Source organism: Trachurus trachurus, assembly GCF_905171665.1.
Source record: "Trachurus trachurus genome assembly, chromosome: 13".
Lineage (NCBI taxonomy): Eukaryota > Metazoa > Chordata > Actinopteri > Carangiformes > Carangidae > Trachurus > Trachurus trachurus.
In genome coordinates, this window is record NC_139892.1 from 3,237,084 (window position 1) to 3,246,852 (window position 9,769).

A 9,769-nucleotide genomic window follows, 5' to 3' on the forward strand; every position below is an offset into this window, starting at 1 on the left:
TCCTTCCACATGGACACCTCCAGATCCTAGTATCCCACTGTACATTAGAAACCTGGTCAAACGTGATTTAGAACACTTTCACAACCACTTCCGGGATCTCAGGACACAGTCCAGTCCATGGATAATAGGGAAATTGTGATTAAACCAGCCGATAAAGGCAGTATGGTTGTGGTTCTGGATAGGGATTAATACCTGTGGGAGGGAAATAGGCAATAGGCCCTTTTCACATGACGTCACACAACTTCCGGGTTGGAGCGAAGCAGGGTATCCGTCTTTGCTTCCGCTATCTCACTGAGCGGTGTTTTCAAAATAAAATGGACTTCACACAGTCACTCCTCAAGCTCCCAAAAATTCGTTTAGGAGATGTACACAGGCTGGCAGAAACATTCTCAAAGACTCCAGCCTCCAAACTCGACAAAGGCTACAAGTTCTTTATAGAACAATACCTGTTTGATTATGAAGGTAAGTGTTTTGTCTTCTTAGCTCTGACGTTAGCGGAGATGCTAGGTAGGCTAACTAACTAGCTAACTTAACGTAGGTAGGCTACAGTTGTTTTGATCATTAGTTGTCTGTTTCTCGATTAAGTTGCTATGGTAGCTTTATAAATATTATTAACTGTTGCTTTATCCACTATTCTATTTCACAGCTGTTACCGAGTCGTGCCTTGAATATAGTTTAATATTGTTTAGCCTTCATGTGCTATGCCGAGCCTTGTCTCACCTAACATTGTTTTGAAACAGTGTCAAACGCTGTTGACCACTTGGTCACAGTGAGAGCACGCTGTCACAGGTCAATGAGGAAAAGCGAGGAGCCTCATTATCTACAGGTTTTTTAAATATGATTTTAGGGCTCAGTTTTAGGGCTCTTTTGTTGTGTTATGCTGCGGTTGCAGACTTTGCAGTATCCCACGAAGTTCTACTGTGGGTGTAGTGTTTTTCTCAGTCTCATGTCAGTATTTTAGGAGCCACAATCAATAAAACAGATGTGCACATAATTGTTAAGGCCTTTGTTAGATGAGGACAACAAAGACTGAGAAGGACACTGTTGACGAGTGTTTACATGCCCACTAATAATCATCGTATTATTGTATTTCTGGATTAGCCTATCATTGAAGTGGCCATGTGAATTCAATTCAATTCAATTCAATTCAATTCAAATAACTTAATGTATCCCAGAGGAGTAGTTTAACAGCACACTGATCATTATTCTGGGCATTTATGCACTCAATGAAAAAGAAATTTCTTTACACCTACTGTTCCATAAGTTTATATTCTGTCATGTTACTGTTTTGATAATTTAGAAATTATGAACTTAACACATCATGTCTATATTTCCAGTTTACAATTGACTCCAGAGAGGACCCCGTGGTACTGGAGTGCATGGCATGTTCCTGTGCCGCAGGTAAAGCGCTGTGTAACCACATGGTAGCCCTGCTATTCCAAACAGCACACTACAGTACCATGGGGTTCAAGACTGTACCACTGCCACTGTCCTGCACCAGCATGCTGCAGACCTGGCACCGGCCAAGGACACAGGTCAGATATTTATATACTACTCTTGAAACTGTAGGACTTGCAGTTCTGATTGCCTGTATTATTAATATTATTATTATTGTTATAGGGAATTGCACCAGAGGCAACAAATGACATGACGGTGTGTAAGCCTAAAACAAAAAGTGTAAGGACTGGTGCAAAGTGCACACTGTACAGGGCATATGCTGGTGAGTTTGAATGAGTTTTACTCTCCTCCTTATACTCTTCTATTCTCATCTTCTGTCCTGTCTTTGTTTACCCTCATCCTATTTCCTCTCATTTACTCTTTCTCTATTTTTGTCAGGGCCGCTGCCAGATCCTCATATAATGGCCAGTGGAGAAAAACTGAAAGACGTTCAACCTCAACCAGGGATATGCAAACTGCTGCATGGGCTTGACAACCTTAAATTGGTCGATTCTAAATTTGGCCCTGTACCATTTGGCTCTGTCCTTTCCTATCAATGCCCTCCTGAAATTAGCAAAGACTGTATTAAACACCCTGATGCCCCTGCATTCCCTGTGTTACCTGTTGATGGCTACAGTTTTAAATTCCCCGGAAATCATGAACTCAATTACAAACAACAATGTCACCTGGAGAGCCTGAAGGTTATTGATTTATTTAACCTTTATTTTTCGAGGGGTTTCACATAAAGAGTGTTATCTGTCAATATTCACAATTAATGTGATGTGCGTTAATTTCTTCTTCTTCTTTTTTTTTTAAAGGTAACACGGGAGATCTCAGCTGCTATCGAATCTGAAACAAGACAGCAGTCAGAATGCCAGTTATGGACCCTGGTACGCAAACCCCGACTCACAGCCAGCCGATTCCGTGAGATATGCCATGTTCGTGGGGAGTCTTCTGCCAAAGCCTTGGCTTCTCGCATCCTGAGGGGAACTCCTCAGACTGCTGCCATGAAACGCGGTTTGGACCTGGAGGCAGAGATACTGCGGCAGTATTCAGATTACTGTGATGTCTCTGTGACACCTTCTGGTATAATAATACACCCAGACGCACCTCACCTTGGGGCTAGCCCTGATGCCAAAGTCTTCAACCCGTGCGAAGAACCACCATTTGGCCTGGCAGAGGTCAAGACCTGCGATGTGGAAAGTGTTCGACAAGTGAAACACCTGACCACAGTTCAAGGCAAAGCCTACCTACGCAAGACACACAGATACTACTACCAGGTGCAGGGACAACTGGCCATAAGTGGACTTCAGTGGTGTGATTTTGTTACTGATACGCACACTGACATCACCGTAGAACGAATCTTTAGAGATGAGGACCTTATCCTGTCCATGCGCCAAAAGCTGGATGAGTTCTACTTCAACATCTACATGGATGTCTTCTTATGCAGTAAAACTTAAGAATGAGTCTGTGCTCTATGTGCATGTAGGTATGTATGTGGATGTGTGCAGTGTGTGTGTGGATGTGTGCGTGTGTAGAGCATGCATGCATGCATGCGTACCGAGCATGCATGCATGCATGCGTGGATGTGTGTGCGTGTGTAGAGCATGCATGCATGCATGCGTACCGAGCATGCATGCATGCGTGTGTGGATGTGTGTGCGTGTGTAGAGCATGCATGCATGCATGCGTACCGAGCATGCATGCATGCATGCGTGTGTGGATGTGTGTGCGTGTGTAGATACTGTATGTAGATATGTAGAGGTGTGAGCATTCATTATTCCATGTATTCATTTTCCATTTGTGTATGCCAGTTCCTCCTACACCAAAAGTGTTAAAATGGTTACTTTAGATGGTTTTTAAATGATTTCAAAATGTTTTAGTTTTTAATGTATGTAAAAAAGTTTAATGTAAAAGGTGTACTTATTTACAGTACAGCGTTGCAATGTTTATGACTGTGGTGTGAGCAATTTTCAAACTGTTGAATACTGATCTCATGTTGTTATGAGTGACACTTTTGTGAATAATGTCACATTATATTAAAGATGGATGTTTATACAAGGACACTGAATCAGTGATTTAATAATAATAATAATTCATTTAATTTATATAGCGCTTTTCAATAACCCAAAGACGCTTACAAGGACACAAAAGAAACAGGGTAGAGACGTACATTTATAAACTTGTGAACATTGGTCATGTAGTTGCTTAGATCAAACACCTTAGAATCAAAGTACCCATTTACTGAATAATACATTCTTGTTTTTGTGTTTTTACTTTATTGTAGTCATCCTCACCCCACCTAGAATTTAAACCAAACAGCATTTCATTTTTTTGTACAAACAGCATTTTATTTTTTTGTACAAACAGCATTTATTTTCAAAACAATCAGCTCACTTAACAATTAATAATAATTAATTTACACGCAACCATTTGCAGTACACAGGGCCACATCTGTACACTCACTTGCAGTAAGGTCCAAAATAGGAAGCCTTAGACTGGTTTGTCCCCTTTGATATCAAGAGGTCCCTGGTAGTTAGACATCAGGCAACAGATGGCCCAGAGCTGATTGACAGATCCTACCATAGAGAGTGGAACAATAGTCCAGGCAAAATAGCGTTTTACGACAGACTAATTGTCACAGAAGGTTTTTCACCATACATCATTTCTATGAGGTGTCTAGAACAACATACTAAAAGTCCTAAGAAATCCTAGTTGGGGAAATATGTTTAATTCGCATCATTATTTACTGTATAAAGTCTATGGTGCTGACAACAATACACCCCAATGGGGCTATTTTCTTCCTTTACTCCTATCACAATGAAACTTTACACAATGAAAGTATCCATGAAATGTAACATTTTTTGTATTACAAGTTTCTTTGAAAATTAATTTGAATATGCAAATGAGCCTTACACTAATCAAATATGCCCAAAATACACCCGAATAGGCATCTTTTTTTCCTTTACTCCTACCACAATGAAACTTTATACAATGAAAATAGACATTAAAAGTAACATTTTTTGTAATACAAGTTTCTTGGAAAATGAATTTGAATATGCAAATGAGCAATACACTAATGGAATATGCCCAAAATACACCCGAATAGGCTTATTTTCTTCCTTTACTCCTACCACAATCACACTTCACACAATAAAAGTATACATGAAAAGTAACATTTCTGTATTTCAAGTTTCTTGGAAAATTAATTTTAAATATGTAAATAAGCTCAACACTAATTGACTTATGGTCAAGAAGCCATAAAGCCACAAGCAGCAACAGGGGCCAAATAACTAACACATTCATGTCCATTGCATAAGTTAACCTATGCACTGAGTGCTGTCACTTGCCACACTTGACTTATGCATACACACATGTCACTTGCCACTTAAAAGACCTATATTGACCTTAAGAATTAATTGCACAGTCTTGTCTCCAGTTGCTTTCTAAATTCTTTTTTTTTTATTAGCGAACAAGCCTTACCTAACGACTTTCCTCCCAGTTTGCAGAGAACATCAGAAGAAAGTCAGAATTCATCAAAGTCATTTCAACGGCCATGTGTGATGTTATATTAAATATGCTGTTATGTTCAACAACATATGAGCGGGACTAAGAACTAAGTTATTTGGCCCCTGTTTTTGCTGCTTGCGGCTTTATGGCTTCTTGACCATAAGTCAATTAGTGTTGAGCTCATTCACATATTTAAAATACATTTTCCAAGAAACTTGAAATACAGAAATGTTACTTTTCATGTATACTTTTATTGTGTGAAGTGTGATTGTGGTAGGAGTAAAGGAAGAAAATAAGCCTATTCGGGTGTATTTTGGGCATATTCCATTAGTGTATTGCTCATTTGCATATTCAAATTCATTTTCCAAGAAACTTGTAATACAAAAAATGTTACTTTTAATGTCTACTTTCATTGTGTAAAGTTTCATTGTGGTAGGAGTAAAGGAAAAAAAAGAAGCCTATTCGGGTGTATTTTGGGCATATTTGATTAGTGTAAGGCTCATTTGCATATTCAAATTAATTTTCAAAGAAACTTGTAATACAAAAAATGTTACATTTCATGGATACTTTCATTGTGTAAAGTTTCATTGTGATAGGAGTAAAGGAAGAAAATAGCCCCATTGGGGTGTATTGTTGTCAGCACCATAGACTTTATACAGTAAATAATGATGCGAATTAAACATATTTCCCCAACTAGGATTTCTTAGGACTTTTAGTATGTTGTTCTAGACACCTCATAGAAATGATGTATGGTGAAAAACCTTCTGTGACAATTAGTTCTATTTTTGGGTCCAAAATGAGCTAAATTGCCTGGACTACAAGCCCATCCCAAATGTGGTATTCCTTGACTCTGCGTATGGCCCTTTCCACTAGGATCCTCAGTCGAGCAATAGCCTGGGTCTTCTGAGTGTCTTCCTTGCTGAGCTGGGTGGACTTTTTTAATGGAGGGATGATGAGTTTTACCCCCACCTCTGACAGCATCTTCTCAATCAGGAAGCCCTTGTCCGCCATTACCTCATCCCCTGGCTGGAGTAGCTGTAGGAGGTGTGATCTCTTTGTTATTTCAATGTCTGAAACAGAGCCAGTGTACAGTGAAGAAACAAATGTGATAACACCACATGGCGCAACACCAATCAGACCCTTGAAGGTGGTGTGATTTTTGTAGCTCGAGAATGTCTCTGACTGTAATGAGAGGGCAGATGCTGTTTCACAGCGGATCTCAGTGCAGTCTATGATGACTCTGAGCTGAGGACAGTAGAGCCTGAATTTGTCAGGCATTGTGGCCTGCACTTGCTCTCTTGTCATCCATGATGGTAGTGATCCCAGAACCAGGTAGAGGTAGCTTGTCCATGTTAGAATGATGCGACTAACAGACGACACACTGACCTCAAAAAGAGATGACAAGGTCTTCTCCTGAAGCCCAGCTGCCACACGACAGAGGAACATGAACAGTTCATCTATCAGTTCAAGCTTTCGCTGTGGGCTAGGCATCACTTCCGCTGCTCGCTGTGCTTTCGACCAATAGACAAGCCTCGATGCAGAGGGGTAAACGGACTCCCAAAACACAGTGAAGACCTTCTTGGAGCTGAATCTCGTGTAGTAACGGTAGTCCTCATCAGTGACACAGAACTTAGAAATCAGTGGCTGCTGATTCTCCAGTGTCAGCTGCCGGATTTCGTGTTCCAGTGTAACCACTTGCACCTTCAACTGCTGAATCATCCTAGCAGCACTGTCCATTTCACCTTTAGAGGACAAAAGAGCATAGACCTTATTTGGTTCACTTATCTGTTTTCAGTTTGTACTCATAACTGGATGATATCAATGAGCTTAACATAAACTCTTAACTTTTATGAGGTGAAGAAACACAATATTTAGAGTTACCAGGTAATGCGATGATAGCATGAAGATCAATATGATATGATTTACACATATCTCAGTTTTCTGTAAGAAATAACAAATAGGCCCAAGTTTTTAAATACTGACCAGGAGAGGGCCGCCAGGTGTAGTCATGGTCTGTTAGCACTGGATCCAGATGGGGTACATCCTCTGTGCTAGTCTCTGGGACAGGCATCTCAGTGTCATCTCCCTCTGCAAGGCGTTTTCTTGCACGCTGATATGGTGGCTCCCGAGTTTGTGAGCCTCTTCCTACAATAACAAATATGTTGATTAAATAATTTGTCTATTCAATGAAGAAAAAAAAAAAAGTCTTCACATGTCATATGTCTTTCTTGAGCTTTAATAAGCATTCATGAATGGAGTCACACACATACGTACATCTGCATGAACAGGTGACTAAATGTTCTTGTCGAAACGACTTACGACACCAAAGTTACCTGGGTATTTTATGCTAGAAATAAGGTCCAGATTGTATAAACAAACAAACAAACAAACAAACAAAAAACGGTAACTCCACTTTAACACAGCCCTCTTACCTTTGCCCCAGTCATTCCACAGGAATCTAGATGGCACTGCTCCTTTCTTCAGCTTGCTTCGCCCACTGGCAGAAACATATTTGTCATCTGATGTGAAGTGCTGACTGCAGATATAAGTGCTCCCACGGGGTCCATGCCTATGTTCCCACAGCCTTATGTTCCCACAGCCCTATGTTCCCACAGCCCTATGTTCCCACAATTCTAAGATTTTTCTCAGAATTAGGCCCTATGTTCCCACTGGACTCTCTACCTATCTGGGCTCTATCTATCTGGCCTGTCTAGCCTCTACCGGGTCTTTTTACTAAACTTAACCAACTCTTTTAGTCATTGCCTAAACACAACCAATGGTGGGACCAAAGGGGTGTGGGAACATAGGGCCTAATTTTCAGTGACAACAAAAGTTAGAAATGTGGGAACATAAGGCTGTGGGAACATAGGGCTGTGGGAACATAGGAATGACCCCCTCCCACGAAGGATGGTAAAAGTTGGCCCCTCATCTCTCCTTATTGCCCTCACCCAACAGGCACGAAGCCCAGCATCAGATGGGAAGTCGTGGAAGCTAAGATGCGGGAAATTCTTCCTATTGTTGGAACAGCCTGGGACACTGCAGTAGCAGTGTGCCATAGTATGCTGGAAACAAGAAAAACAGGGAGAGGGAAAAAAGATTAATTACATCGACATCAGATTTCTAATAAGTGGACAGCATCGCGTTATCATATTCACTCTAACGTTACAGCTTAAGTTGCTGCTTGTTAGCCATAGATCTATGTTAGCCTGCCGGTTAGCATGCATCTTGACGTTATTTTGCACCTCAAGGCAGCTAATTACATAACTGCAACGATCGCTAACGACACCGAGAAAAATGAAGATGACATATCCACCACTTTCCGGAGAACGACGCTGGGTGTCGCCATTACACACACATTCATTACATTTTAGATTAACGTTAGCAGTGTCTTAAATAACTCAATAAACAGCCCATGAAAAAAATATTTCTTCCAGCTGATATCTTTGTTCCAACATGACTGAGCTAACTGGAGTAGTTTCATGTTGTGTCCGACAACGGGAGGGTTTTAACAGCTGACGTCCTGATGTTACCTACCGGTAAGTTACCTACACCGGTGACTAACGCTACCAGTTAGCCGCTCGCTAGGATGCTACTACGGGGTTGAAAACTGACATATATCTATGCTTCCGTTGTAGTGTGACGCAATTTATCATGGGAAAATAAAGTGGTGGATACTACGATAAGTGAAATATTAGTCTCAATCTTACCTTTAGAAAATACACTTAATTTTGTTGAGCGCTGTCCTGTGTTTTCAGTTGAAAGGTCGCAAACCGGATGTAGCGGTTACCCTGCTTCGCTCCAACCCGGAAGTTGTGTGACGTCACTGTGAAAAGGGCCTATTAGAAGATTAAAAAAAAAAAAAATCAAAAATTAAGGAGGCCCATTTACCAGGAGACCAGCAGGTCAAGGAGGTGTTCCAAAAATGTATGAAAAGAAATTAATTAATGCTAAGCAGAAAAACTATTTGATGGGAAACTCAGAGCCCCGGCCCAGATGCTTTTACCTGTTACCTAAGATCCATAACGACCCCAGTAAATGGAGCATATCCTTACCATCGTGTCAGATTGCAGCAGCGAAACTTACAGGTCAGCAGAATTCATTGATTACTTTTTAAATCCACTGGCAAAAAGTCACAAAAGTTTCATCAAGGACACGTATGATTTTATTAAAGAAATAAAAAATCTGGTCATTCCCCCTCACTCAATTCTTTTCACCAGTGATGTGGACAGTCTGTATACAAATATTGACATTAAGGAGGGCATTCAGGCTGTGAAAGAGGTCTTTCAGAAAAATGACAACAAACACAGGCCAGACAAGGAACTTCGGTAGCTGTTTGAAATTAATTTGACAAAAAATGATTTTGAGTTTGATGATAAATTTTACCTGCAGATTAAAGGCACAGCAATGGGGAAGAAGTTTGCTCCGGCCTATGCCGACATTTTCATGGTCTCCTGGGAAACAACAGCTCTGGGAAAGTGCAAACCTTTGCATTATTACAGATATTTAGATGACATAGGGGGCGTTTGGACACATTCGCTAGCCGAATTTGAACAGTTCCTGGACACGCTCAACAACTCACCTCACCTCTGTAGATTTGTCTAGTAAGAAGAAGACCAGTTGGGGACAAAGAAAGCGTTAAAATCGGCCAGGAACTACGGAGGCAGTTGCCCAGGGAAATGTACTTGGACAAAATTCAGGAAATTGATGAGGATGTTCTGGAGTCAGGCTGTCGAGATCAAGTGCCAAATCCACAGGTTCTCAAAAACATCTCAAGTTCAAGCAAAGAAGTCGGCTCCACAACAATGATATTTAGAGTTTGCGAT

General features: G+C 40.7%; 1 long non-coding RNA gene across 1 annotated transcript; it reads left to right on the forward strand.

Annotated features, from left to right (window-relative positions):
* The first annotated feature begins 1,344 nt into the window (after positions 1–1,344).
* LOC310995875 lies at positions 1,345–2,114 on the forward strand. The gene is made up of 3 exons (XR_014595858.1): positions 1,345–1,535; positions 1,621–1,720; positions 1,837–2,114. It is a non-coding gene; the product is annotated as an uncharacterized lncRNA (long non-coding RNA).
* Positions 2,115–9,769: the final 7,655 nt, after the last annotated feature.